The sequence below is a fragment of the Epinephelus lanceolatus genome, chromosome 18 (assembly GCF_041903045.1).
Source record: "Epinephelus lanceolatus isolate andai-2023 chromosome 18, ASM4190304v1, whole genome shotgun sequence".
Lineage (NCBI taxonomy): Eukaryota > Metazoa > Chordata > Actinopteri > Perciformes > Serranidae > Epinephelus > Epinephelus lanceolatus.
In genome coordinates this window covers 11,228,232-11,241,810 of record NC_135751.1, presented here as the reverse complement: position 1 = coordinate 11,241,810, position 13,579 = coordinate 11,228,232, and the positions used below count along the sequence as shown (strand labels likewise).

The 13,579-nt window shown below is 42.9% G+C and overlaps 1 protein-coding gene across 10 annotated transcripts in view; it reads left to right on the top strand.

The window, feature by feature from the left end:
• LOC117268171 (RNA binding protein fox-1 homolog 3-like) overlaps positions 1–13,579 on the top strand; it is a 462,203-nt gene that overhangs the window by 176,620 nt on the left and 272,004 nt on the right. For 6 of the 10 annotated variants that reach the window (XM_033644388.2, XM_078161644.1, XM_033644391.2 and 3 more), the window contains exon 4: positions 813–875. The gene's annotated coding sequence lies outside the window, so the exon portion shown is untranslated. Of the gene's footprint in view, positions 1–663; positions 876–8,565; positions 8,632–13,579 lie in introns of those variants that run through there. The other 4 variants (XM_078161643.1, XM_078161640.1, XM_078161645.1 and 1 more) reach the window with 2 other exon arrangements.

The following is a 13,579-nucleotide window of genomic DNA, read 5'->3' as shown; positions in this document are numbered from 1 at the left end:
AAACAGTGCCAGCAGCCTCTATAATTGCCTCAATGCCACTGGGATTGCTTTCATTCAATTGAAGCATTCTCTTTCTCTGTACATTCGAGGTGGAAGTGGGGGGGGGGGGGGGGGGGGGGGCGCGTGGGCGTGTGGGAGATCCGACGGTGCCCTCCCTCTCTTTCAGTAACATACAGCAATGAGGGCGATAGCTCCCCTGTAGCGGCTGAATCTCTGGCATCAGTGTGAGCAGCAGAGAGAGAAAGAGAGAGAGTATGAGAGAGAAAGAGAGACAGAGAGAGTGTGTGTGAGTGTGTGTGTGTGTGTGTGTGTGTGTGTGTGTGTGTGTGTGAGGGAGAGAGAGAGCTGTGGAAGAGTGAGGTAGCGATAAGGAGGTAGGTGGACCGCAGATCAGACCTGTCAGATGTGATTGCGCACCCAAGTGCAACCCCGCGTGTGTGTGTGTGTGTGTGTGTGTGTGTGTTTTATATTTCCCAAAGACAACCTACCTCCTCACCTCCCCCCGGCTCATAACAACACACACAAACACACCATCGCTGCCCAAACACACACACACACACACACACACACACACACACACACACACTCACTCACTCACTCAGTCACTCACTCACATTCCTCGAGGAATCCTTTATTTCTTTATTTGGGCTCCTGTTGGTGCGTGCATTAGATGCTCTGCTCCCTCCTCCTTCTTCTTCTTCTTCTCCTCCTCCTCCTTGTCCTGCTCTTCTCTCCTCCTCCTCCTCTCCCCTCTTTGCCGCTCTCACAGCCTAGTTTTCTTTTTTTTTTCCTCTTCAATCTTGTGTGTGCAGGTTGTATCTGACGGAGGGACCGGTGCCGCGCTCCCATTCCCGCGCTCCTTCAACAACAACACTGTGAGTATTCTCATGCTAATTTGGCTTCTCCAGCCTTTCCCAACGTCGGTTTGTCTCTTTCTGGTTTTTTTTTCTCTTTTTTTCTTCCTCCAATTCTTTGCCTCTTTTATGTTTTCATCCGCCGCGCCAAATGCAGCGGCAGCGCGGGAAGGGAGAAAAAGAAGTGGAGACAAAAAGGAATGAGAGAGGATGTACAGAAATAGAGAGAGGAGAGGAAAAGGGAACAGGGGAGGGGAAAAAGAGACAAGGGGGGAAGGAGATTGCTGCTGCCGCTGCTGCTGCCGCGAGCTGCCCGTTCTGCTTTCGGAGGTGTTTCTCTTGGAGGATGGTGGAATTGCCGAAGGGATGAAGGGGGCGGGTCTTGGTTTTGTGAGTAGATAGTTGTGCGAGAATGATAGGGGATGTTGTTGACAAGCATAGAGTGGCTCATCAGACAGCCGGGCAGCTGGAACCAAGGTTTTCTCTGTTGACTAAACTTCTGATTCATCCGTCACTTTCTATATTTACACTCACAGAGGCACCTCTCCAATGTCTTCTCTCCTTTTTTACTTTTATTTTATTATTTTGGACTTTCATCTCATGTAGTCATTTCCCATGACGGTGTAAGATGTGTCGTCTGTGCAGATGGGAGATGAATTCTTGTTGAGTGAGCTGAGCATATGTGTGTGTGCCATTCATAATATGCACTTAGTTTTAATGACAACAGTAGCACCCTTTTTCTGTTCAACATTTGCATCACATATGTGTGTGTGTGTCAATTATTAAGAAAGACTTTAGGTTGTGTGTATGAATATATATATATATATATATATATATATATATATATATATATATATATATATATATATATATATATATATATATATATATATATATAGTGTGTGAATGTGTGTGTATGTGTATGGAGGTCAATAAGTCAGTGTCCATTCCCACACGCTGCCCTTTGATCAAAGGGCCACATTTAGTCCGCCCACGGCATGTGTCTGAGCCATATGAGGAGTGGGTGTACTCTGTGTGTGTGTGTGTGTGTGTGTGTGTGTGTGTGGGCTGAGATGGATAGGCCTCTGTGCCCTCACTGCAACAGCATAGCTAATGGGCACGCAGGTCAGCAGGGATGGACACGCATCCGGCTGTGCGAATATGTCACCAAGACCAAAACCTCTCTCAGGCCTTCGCCGGGAGTCACGAAAACACCAATCTTTGTAAGAGAAAAAGCATATTGGGCCAACAAAAACGCTCGCAACACACTTTGGCAGATTCATTTGGCAGAGTAAAAGGGATTGATCTGAGCGTGGCAATTAGGCAAATTTCAGAACTAAGCATCTGGCGAGGCGAGAACGCTTCGCCTGGCAGAGGATTACCATTTTAGTTCCATTTTGAGACGACGCAGCCCAGAATGTGTTATTTCACAGCACTCCAGCAGCACGGCGGCTCAGGCAAAACCCGGCACATGAGAGATCTTTGTGCAGCATTTATGTTGTGTATGTTGATTTCCACGACCTGCGAAGTAAGAGTAGTGCTTTGATTAATGATGATTAGGTTTAATATGTGTGTTCGTAGCCGTGGCGGCCGACCTCGCTTTTCCCGGCCTTTATGAAAATGAATCGTCAGAGCAAAATGCCTGGGATGATAGCAGCCTGCCGATGAGCTTGCTTTCTAAAGTAGGCTGATATAAATGAGAACCATTCCCCCAATTACGGAAGATTAGGTTACCCTCCACCAATCTGAATCCTTAAATCCCTTCTGTTTTTACAGCTCTGTCTGCCGAATGTAATTCAGCCCCGAGACCTGGGCAGAATAGCAATAAAAGAAGGTAGAAACTTTAGCAGTGAAACCAAGGCAGTAAAAATATCCATTGGGAGAGAGCGAAAGCACATGATAATTGACACAGCGCTGTGTTGCACTTGGCTGTAATTAACTGTGTAACAGAGGTTGTCAGTTGGAAAGGGAGAAAGCCCAGACTATCTAAGTGCATTTAACACACTTAAAAGTGCAACATTTATCGTGTCTTTCAGCCTTCGCTGAGGGTGCGTTTCAGGTTAGCGTGGGCCTCTCAGCTGTATTTATCCAGATCTTTTACTACAGGCCCAGTCAGACATTATACGCCGCTTCCTTTATCCTTTCCACCACAGTTTCAACACATGAAAAATCCAAAGAAGCCATTGTTTCTGGGGCGAGCGCAAAAAAGCTTATCTATTTTTAGTGCACTTTTCCTCATTGTTGCCTGGGCCACGATTCATGCTTACGTCTAGTGGTTGTGTGCCATAAACTATGTTGTGCTTCACAGCCAGGCGCTGGCTGGTGACAACTCTCACCCACACATTAGTGATCTATGAGCCATATACCACAGGCCCCCTGCTGCCTCGCCAGCCGCTTTCAAACGCGCAGGACCACAACAATGTCATTCTCCCTGTGTGATAGCACCCATATGTGTGGAGAGCACCTGTATTAGCGTAATGCGCCAACCCCTTTATTTCTCATCACTTATCACAACCCGCTACATGCTGTACCGAAAAGGGGGGGAAAAGCTCATAAAGATAAAAATCACATTTCACTAGAGGGTGCTTGTGTGACAGTGATATATGCTGTGAGCATCCTGCCACCTCATTGAGATGGGAGTGAGTTCTGGGTGGCTAAATCAATTTGTGCAAAGGCTGTTGGCGCTAGTATTGGTGTCGTGATATGATCTTTGTTGTCCATTTTTAGAGGTCAGAGCGAGCGCAGCGACAAGGGCAAAAGAATCTGACCGCTTTCTCTCTCGTTTCCATGCTGGTAAATGATCTCACCCAAGAGGATTGTGGGTAAAGTCAGTCTTGTTTGTTTTTTTTTCTTCCTAGGTTTAGACACTATGGATTCTCTATTAAGAATGTACTTTCATCCATTACCGCACACGTCCTGATAGAGTGTCCAGAGCCAGAGGCGAGCTCCGACCATGCATTAATCGCTGTAATTACTCAGTGAGGGTGACAGTGATTCTGGAGGTGCGTCTGAGTACATATACCAGTAGAGGACTGGGGGCGGGTGGTGGTAGACCAGTCGATAGGTGAACCTGACTCCCATCTATTGTTAGAGATCTCCGGTCAGAGAGAAATGAAAAGGAGGCTTCCGGATGTGTTAGCAAGTCAAGCGATTTCCTCATATCTCATATCTCACAAAGTATGACATTGTGTTATACCATAAAAGCCATAATCTGGGGATTTTTTCCACAGTTTTTTATATGTCTGTTTATATAGCTGAGAATTACACAGCTCTACAAATGCTATTCAGTCCTTTGATGCACATGAAGTGATGTGTTTCATGCTTCCAGAGCATGCGGATAAACCAAAGCATAACCAAGTGTGAGGCATTTAAGTTACATAAAAACAGAGAAGTCAAAGTTCCCTTTCATCAAATTCACAGAGGAAGACGTTACAGTGCCGGCCACACTCTTTGACTGACTTGTGATCTCTGGGAAGTGCAGTGCAAAATCACCACAGCAACGACTGCTTAGCAACAAAGATGTTGCCAACATAAAAAAAACAAAGCAAAAAAACCACAACACTAAGAAAACGGATACCTCGGAATTATCACTTGATTTAGTATGCTGGGATGTAATTCTGCCGCATTTGTTTTATAGCAGGGACTGCTGCGACGCCGGCCGTACAGATGTTCAGTGTGAGAGATGCTCGTAAAGAAAAGGAGGCGAGTGGTCAAATCAAGGCTGTCAAGTCAGGGAAATAAAAAGCGGAGGAGGGAGAGCTGAACATGCTGCACCTCTGAGGGCTCCTTATTGTCTGTACGAGGGCAGCAGAGTTACTCTTTGTATTACGCTTCTGAAACGCATCCTATAACGATGTGAATGTGCCAGTTAATCAGAGCGGCATTGTTGGTTATAATAAGTGAATGGAGTTTAATAGGTGAATGTCCTCCACTTCCCTTCTTATCTGGCAGTGACTTTCACTTTCTTGTACTGCCTGCAGCAAGTAATCATGGGAAGTATACGACTCAGACACATCGCTTTTAATTAGGGACCGTTTTTAGCATCATTGAAGGAAAAAAGGGACATTTTGGACGTGTAGAAAGAGCGGACTTGTGCACACACACATGCATGTCGAGCCATTTTCTTTGGGTTTGGTTTTCTCATTAATCACAGCAGAACCATGTCTGATACTAGCGTACAGGAGATGAAACCAGGCTGGAACGACGGAGTCGAATATTTGAACATCTCAGTGCTGATGTGTGCAAAGCAGAGTGTGTGTCTGCAGGGGAGGCTTTGAAATTTCATCCACTCCATCCCTTTTAACTCTGCGGAGGGGAATGTGTGTGTCTCACTCCAGTTGGCCAATGGCTGTTAGGAAGCTCCTGAACACCCCCACCTCCACCGCTGCCGTTGCCACCCCTCCAACCATTCACACGCGCACACACACTCCTCGCTATCTGCCTCCCCTCCTCTTCTCCCGCCCCCCCTCCTCTACTCCACAGACCTGCATTGTGTCAGATAGTTTAATGTGAAATTGCTTTTCTTTCAAATTTCCCCCTGGAAACACAGGTCGTCGCAAAATGTTACATCTCATAATGCCGTGTTATTGTTGTTCTTTCATACGAGTCCTTGGCTTCTTAGTGCAGGATTTTTTTCAGCACAGAACTGAGGTCACACTCGGCTATTTCTCTCTCTGCTGCTGCCGCTTCACCTCTCTTTGCCATCTCGGATTCTACACCAAGCTCTTCCTCTGCTGCGCCCATGGTAACCCCGCTGAAAAATTTATCACCACCTCACTCTATGATTACGCTATGCATTAGCAGGGCTTAAATTTAATTTGTCGGCGGGCCCTCGCAGCAGTGCTACGGGCCTAGCCTATCAGAGACACTTTGTAAAGGCCCTGGAAGAGCCTCCCGGGGTGATCCTATCAGTCAGACACACTGTCAGCAGACACACTCAGTTAGTCAGCATTGAGTCAGAAATGTGGCCCAGCCAAGCCACACGCCACTGTTGGCTGCTCCGCTGGGCCGCTGCTCTGGGCATCAAGCTCCCCCGCCTGCCAATCAAAGCTCCAGCAAGGATGCTGACCTTTGTCCCCCTGTTGAAATGAATGCTCTTCAACAGGTGATCCAACCGACATCCCGGCCTCGGCACCCACAAGTTTAAATATAGCATACTTTTCTTTTTTTTTTCTTTTTTTTTTGATTCCAGCCTCCCTTCACATTAGGCTGTTACAGCACTGCTGTGTGTTTATGTCAGTGGCTCTGTAGGATGTACTCACATTATTTCACATATTTTTAGACTTTATTCAGTCCACACTGTCAGTCCTCTGACGGTCGCCTCAATAATGATCACCTGTCCTAAAGTGGCTATTAGCGTCTTCCGCTCCTGTGATTTACATTAATACCTGGTGGTTAATGTCATGTTTCTTTACTGAGAGTATGTAGAACATTTAAGTGCAAGGCTCTACTTCTGCAGTTGTATGCTGTGTGATTATGCTCCCGTAGGCTTTGCCTTATTTTTCCTTTCACATTTTCATCCTCACAGACGACTATCAAAATAGCTTGATCCGAGGCCACTCAAGGCTGCTTTTATCGCCGCTTGCGGATGAGAAGGTCAATTTTTAAGGCATTTGGTAGGGGGGAAGTGTTTAAACCGGCTAGTTACTAAGAGAACCAAGAGGGCCTTATGCTTCCTGCAGCTCTAATTGGGATCCATTTTCATTTTCATATGGTTTTAAATGTCAAGAACAGAGCACACGCAAAGTGTTTTGAATTTGCTCGGGAAGGCCTCAGTCCCTGGGTCAGAAAGGTTGAAAGCATATTCGTTTATTATGAAAAGAAGACATACTGTAACAAGGCACTCTGTAGCAGAGTTTTACCATTGAAAGAGAACGGGAAAAAAGATGATATACTGCTTCTGACCTCGTCCGTGGTCCGCTGAGAACATAATGTCAAAAGTTGCCAGCGCCTTTCTTCATTTGACAGAAACAAATCCTCAGGAAGGACTCAGTGGCCCTCCCTCCCTGTGTGGAGGCTGTACACTCTCTTCATGCCTGTGTAGGTTTCCCCTGGGTGCTCCAGTCTCCCCTCATGGTCCAAAGATATACAAGTTAGGTGGACTGGAGACTCCATGTTCCCTGAATTTATGAATGAGAATGTGTATTTTATAGTGCTTGGTCACAGACAATTCATTTCTGCGTCCTAATTAAATAGGTAGTAGTGGAAGCTCGGTGATGTATGAGAGTAATACAGCATGTTCTGGCTAATGTTGGTTACACCTGGATTTATCTGTATTTAAAAGACATAGTAAAGAAGTTGGTCCTTCAACGAAAGATGGCAGCATAATTTCAGTAAATGGCTAATAAAGATATGTTTATGTTTGACGGAAAAAGCCCTCTAGCGGTTGAAGAAATATGATTCCTGTCAGATGAGGAAGTAGCATGACGTTGCTATGGAGCTACAAAGTCAGTTGAGGCTGGGTTGGTTGGATGGGTACACGATGTCGGTTTGGTTTCAGAAAATTTTCTGCATTCTGGTAAATTTTTATGTATAATTTTTTTTGCCTTTTCAGCATCGATTATTGTCAAAACAAAGTTCCACTGCTGCTTTAATGATTTTATTTGGGGGACGAATGCACATGTTCTAAATATTGAGAGAAGTGTCCCATGCATCCACACCAAAATCGATGGAAACATTTGTTGGCCCTTGACACCATTTCCCACCAACAGACAACTTAAGTTTCTCTTAAACAATAAAACCAAATTTTGCCAAGTTATTTTAATCCAAACTACAGTCTTACCCCGACCCCTATAAGCCGTTTTTGCATAAAATAAATCTCAACCGGGGGGTGCTTACAAAAACTAGAGAATGCTCCATGAATGATTTTTAATTACCATACCTTGGAGGTAATTAAAACAACAACATGGGATCATTAAGTAGTGTTGGACTCTATCTTTCCATATTCTACACGTTCCTCCGTCCAGCATCTGGTAATTATCGTCTGGATGTTTGTGCTTTTGTAAACCTTTTTGGATATTTACAAATGTCGATGTATATATGAGCGTATGTTCTTCTGATGCTAAAAAACAATATATATAATTGTTAAAGAAAAAGGAAAAGAACGTTGTGTGTTCTGGGGAGCAGGTACAAATAACATATTTTGTCATTTAATTTAGAAGACTTGTTACGAAATGAGCTAATATGGTAGATTCCTCCACTTCCACGAAAAAGGTCAGATGTGTCAGATGGTTTGCAACTGGTTAACGGCACAGATTCATGTCATATTTTAAAGTTGTCTGAAAGCAAAGTAAACACATTAATGGATCTGTAGCAATTAATGTCCTTCACTGTTTTAAATGCTGGTGTGGATGATTCCTGAGCCCAGTAATTTGCACAGAAACCCGTCCAGGTTTAATCAGGAACTTACACCTAATGCTGTGTATATGTGACCATGAATAGCTGTTAGGAAAATAAATTAATGAAATACCCTGGGGACTGGATTTTGTATCCGAGGTTCAAATGCAATTTTTCTTCCCGTAACAATGTATAATCCCTTGTCCAAGCAGGCCTGTATTTCTACCTTAAACATCCCTTTCATTCCTTCATTTAATAAATGACACCCAGAGGACGAAACGGGGACAAGTCCCCGCTGACACCTGTGAAATATAGACTGATAATGCTCCTGCCACTCGCTTAATGCCGCTCCCTTCCACCTCCTTCTGTCTGACAGGCCGGCCTGATGCATGTATCATAATGAGCGGATCTCTACGCCGTCAATTAGGAGCACCTTAAGCATGTGAGTGAACTTCTGTGATTCCTGAGAATAAAGGAAGAGATGAAGGATCTTTTCTGGCTCATGGGAGTGAGCACCATTTCTCCTTCGAGTGCAGGTAGCATCCCCTCAGTGTTAGCTATTTCTGCCAGACAATTGCAAGCCGAGCGTCTATAGCTTCTGCATTTTGTGTATGTGTGCACAGTGAATATGCGGTGGCGGTCCCAGGGGTGGTGTGACAGAGAGGAGCAAGGCGTACCAGCTCTTCCGTGCCCCCCTCTCACAGATGTGAAAAACTCATTCATTGTCTGCGTGGCTCACTTTGAATGATTTAATTACTTGCTTTAGACTTGAGCAATTATAGCTGAGCAGCACATATGTTAATTATATCTGACCTCACATTTTTGCTGCTCTGTTAATTGTTCGCTCAGATGACATTCCGAGATGACTGTCATTGCTGCCTGCGTATCGGGCAATTTAAGAAAAAAATGACAGCGAAATGGCTGTGTGACAGATTTTGGTCGACGGAAAAGTTTAAGCTGCAGCGTTTGGTTCCAGATGGAGGGGCTCACGGCATGTAGGCCTTATAACTTGTCCTTTTAACCCCTCTTGTCTGCCTCTGTTGCCAACGGTTACATCCACCCCCTCTGCGTCTCTATGAACAAGGAATATTTTTGTGTTTTTATGAACTATTGTAACAGGCTGACAAGCACATATTACAGCCGAGGACTGAGACTGCAAAAACTGGGCATGCTGGCAGGGAGGGAAAACTTTTTCTAAATGTAGAACTCACTTCCTGTTGTTTATCAGATGATGCATTTTGTTTTTCTCTTGCCATTATTGCCCAGGAAACATCTAAACCCACTAATGTCCCAGTTCAAAGCTCATCCTGTCTGTTCTAATGCATGTTTGCCTTCCCTTCCGGAAGTCCTCGGCTCCGAAAATCCATTAAAAACCAGCTTGTAGAGACAAATTGCTACCTGAACTAATACGTCTTGTTGAACGACACATGTATTGCAATTTTTCCGAACATGGTTTTATCACACAGCTTATTATCACATTTAATGGAGACTGTTTTCACTTTTGCCATTACTGCACACTGTGCTTTAATTCTCCTGGCAGTGAGGAGGCAGAACAGAAGTTAAGGCAGCGTGGAAGGCAGATACACACAGCGAGCTCTTCAAATTCATTTTGTCTTGTGATATGATTGCAGCTGCGTGACTGTGGCCTTATGAAGCAATGGCAAGAGAAATGAAAAATACATGTGCTGCTCAACACGATTACATTTGTTAATGCAGCAGTATGTCTCTGCATGCTGTTTCTAATGGACTGTGCTTTTGTTTGTCACCTTAAGTGAGCGGAGACATTTCTTGTTTCACTTCACTACGCCAGTGTTGAATTTAGGAAAATACGATGAATCTGCAGTGCTGTCTGCAGGAAAATATGTTTCCTGTGTCACAGAGTTTGTGATTTTACATATATCTTGTGCAACATGAGTTAAACTGACAAAATGGTGCCCAAATGCTGAAAAATAGTGGCTAGTAATTATCTTTTTGATAACTACCCTCTGACAAAATTATCTTGTTTTTCACTGTCTAACCTGAAGGTGAAGTTTAGTTAAAATGAAGGAGACATAATTGTCATCACCACAAAAGATGCTACAATAAACCATGAACATCAAGAAAACCTGAGGGAAACACAATGGTGTAGGAACACAAGCTGAAACATTTCCATGTCTTTACATATAAGAGGTAGACTTACAGTATGTGAGTTGATCTGCAGGCATTTTTCTAAGAGACGGTCCTCCCTAAAAAGACATGACCCTAGACCCTAGATTTGCGAAACTCGCCTGAAAATACTCTTGTCTCAACATTCTATGGTGTGGCAGCACTGAGGCTGTCTGGTTATATGTAGGCATAAAAGGCACTTGATTAGAGTGTGGGAAAGATAATGGTTTGGGTTAAAATTATCACTCCAAACTAGGAACATGAAATCTCATGGGAGTTTTTAAGAATCTATGGTTACCATCTAGACATGACCAATGACCTATATTCATTTGTTTCTCTAGTGATCATAATAATTAGGATGGGAGCAAAGGAGGAAGTCGGCGACATAGTATAAAGAGCAACAGAGTTCATGTAGGGAGGAGGTCCGGGTGGATGTGTCATACAAACACAGGACTTAAACCCAGGAGACTGCTGTTTGTGTCCTATGTGAAGCCAAATGTCTACATTGAGTTAGCATATCTTACACATGTACCTAACATCACATTATCTATTTAACGTCATGTCGTCACGCCACTTTGTCCCCTTATGTAACGTACGTAACATGACATCTTGACATAAGTATGCAAGTTAAGTTATATACCAAACGTACGCATTTTAACCGAAACAATGAGTCTTCTCCTAAATGTAACCACACCTGTAGGAAACACCTCTGTGGGTTGTATTAAAGGGAAAGAACAAACGACCTTGGTGGTCAAATGGATCGGAGAACTTGCTGTTTTCTAATGTATCAGTATCAGCTACAGTACATAAAGCCTGATCCATTTCTGATTTGGGATCTGTTTGTTCCAACTGAAACCACAAAGTGTTATGACCTAACGAATAGAAAGTCACGCAAAACAAAACAGCAGCCATCCTTTTCAGTTAATGAGTTATGCAGCCAGAGCTCGACTGAGTTTTAAGGACATTCATCTTGTTCATGCAGAGGTTGTCAAAACCTGTTCAAAGCCTCCGTGCACAACAGATCCATTCTGACAGTTCTCTCTTGACATTAAGGAAAATATTATGGGACATGCAAAATATGATAGATACATCCTATAAGACAACTGCAATACAAGTTGCTTGTTTTTCCATCAGTGAAACATAATTAAATGGCTTTCCTTACTTTAATGTGCGGCTGTATTATGTTGGAAAAAAAAACCATTTATACACAGGATATAATAATCAGCTAATGTACGATACAGTATACTTTGAGTTTGTCACATTCCTGTTGGTAAGTTACAGGTTGTTTCCGCTTTCCCTATTTGGCAGATGTTGTGCTCGTTTTCCAGACTTGTTCTCCTTGAGATATTAAATCATTTTGCTTTTTTTATTTGACTGATGGATTGTAATGTGGGCACAGATGATTTTTCCTCTTTGGAACTGTTATGTTACTTTGAAAAGTCACATAAGTGCTGGTTGCCAGACGTCTTTTATAGCTGACAATGCTGCTCATTGGTATTCAACCTAATATGACTCACCACAGTGTTTGTAATTGTGATCAAGTTTATCCAAAGTACTCTTTTTGTATTAGGAGTTATTTTAGAATTTTGCTTATGTTGCAGTATACTTTATGCTGGTGTGTGTGTGTGTGTGTGTGTGTGTGTGTGTGTGTGTGTGTGTCTGTGTGCGTGTGTGCACTCATCTGTTTTGGTTGAGATTCGGAGCTGATGGCAGCGCACATTCATTAGGCGCAGTGGCTCAGGCTTCTCCCCACCAGGATTCACAGACAGCTGTCAGTTCAGTGAGGGACTCCTGTACTGATTGTACGTCAACATTCACTCCGACTTGCACATTCCACTGCACATCTACTTCCTTCGACATTTACATACCCATCAACACAGGACCGCTGCAGTGTGTGCGCTGGGTGACTGTCAGGACCGATTACACATATGCGACCTTTGCTCTCGCATGTATCCCGATTCAGCCCTGTCTCCTAGAAATTATGTTCATGTACAATTAACCCGAACAGCAAATATATTTATAAGGGAAACATAATGGCAAAGGAATTACATTTTGTTTTAAAACAATAAGGAAATTTTGCCAATTAACATATCTGGCAAGTTGCAAAAATGTATTGAATGTATTGGCAAAGTTTTTACTGACAATGTATTTAATTAGTTTTCCACCAAATTAGGCAATCTAGCGATACGGTATTCAGTCGTAGTGACTATAGCATTCTTTTCTTTGTTATTATCACCTATTTTATCAGCACTTAATCAAAATTGCAGTTTTTCCCTAACCTTAACCAAAGTGCTTTTATTGCCTAAACCTAACCACATACAGTAATCTGGATGTGAACCCAGGATTTAGGTGTCACAGACCCACACTTTGTATCAGGCATGGTACATAAATACGGTGTTTTATTCACTCAAAGAAGCACTGTCTCTAAATATGAATGCAATGTAGTTATATACAGCGTAATTTCTAGGAGAGAGGGTTGGTGTTTGTACAGGTCGCCATTCATGTTAAAGTGCATGGTTATATATTTAAAGCTGTATTAATTGATTTTCTTGACCATTTGGTGGCAAAACTCCACAACAAGCTGACAGACACACAGCCCTGACATAATATCACCTCATAGTTATTATCCAGCAGTCCTATATTCACTCCACTTTTAGCTCTGATTTGAACTCCACCAACTCCAGAGATAAAGATAGCTATCTCTTTAGGTGTTAAGTGTTCCACTCTCTTCACCAGCTAATGTCACTTAGCTTGTCTGTCCCCAGTTTGGTGTGTGTTTTGCAGTACAGTGGGATTATAGGAGCTCATTTTCTGAAAACAGCTGTCACTGCTGCTGGAAACAGGGTCGATTGGTGCGCTAAGAGTGACCCATGAATTAAATTTGCCATAAAACTCAAAACTGAACTAAAAGAGGCTTAAAAAGGTGCAGAGTTGATGAAAGTAATCTGCAAGTTTTATCCCTGCAATATTAGATTGTAAAGCAAATGTGAAGATGTGCTTTTATAATTTTAGATAGAATATCTTTGGTTTTGGACTGTCAGACAAAAGAGGCATTTGAAAATGTCATCTTGGGCTTACAGATCTTGTGACAGGCATTTTCAGACAGGCAGTTTTTGATATTATAAAGACTATACAATTAATTAGGCATACACATTATGCTCATTTTCAGATTCATACTTGTATTTTTGGTTTCTACGAGAACATGTTTACATGCTTTAATGGTCAAAAATGACCTTATAGTCCTC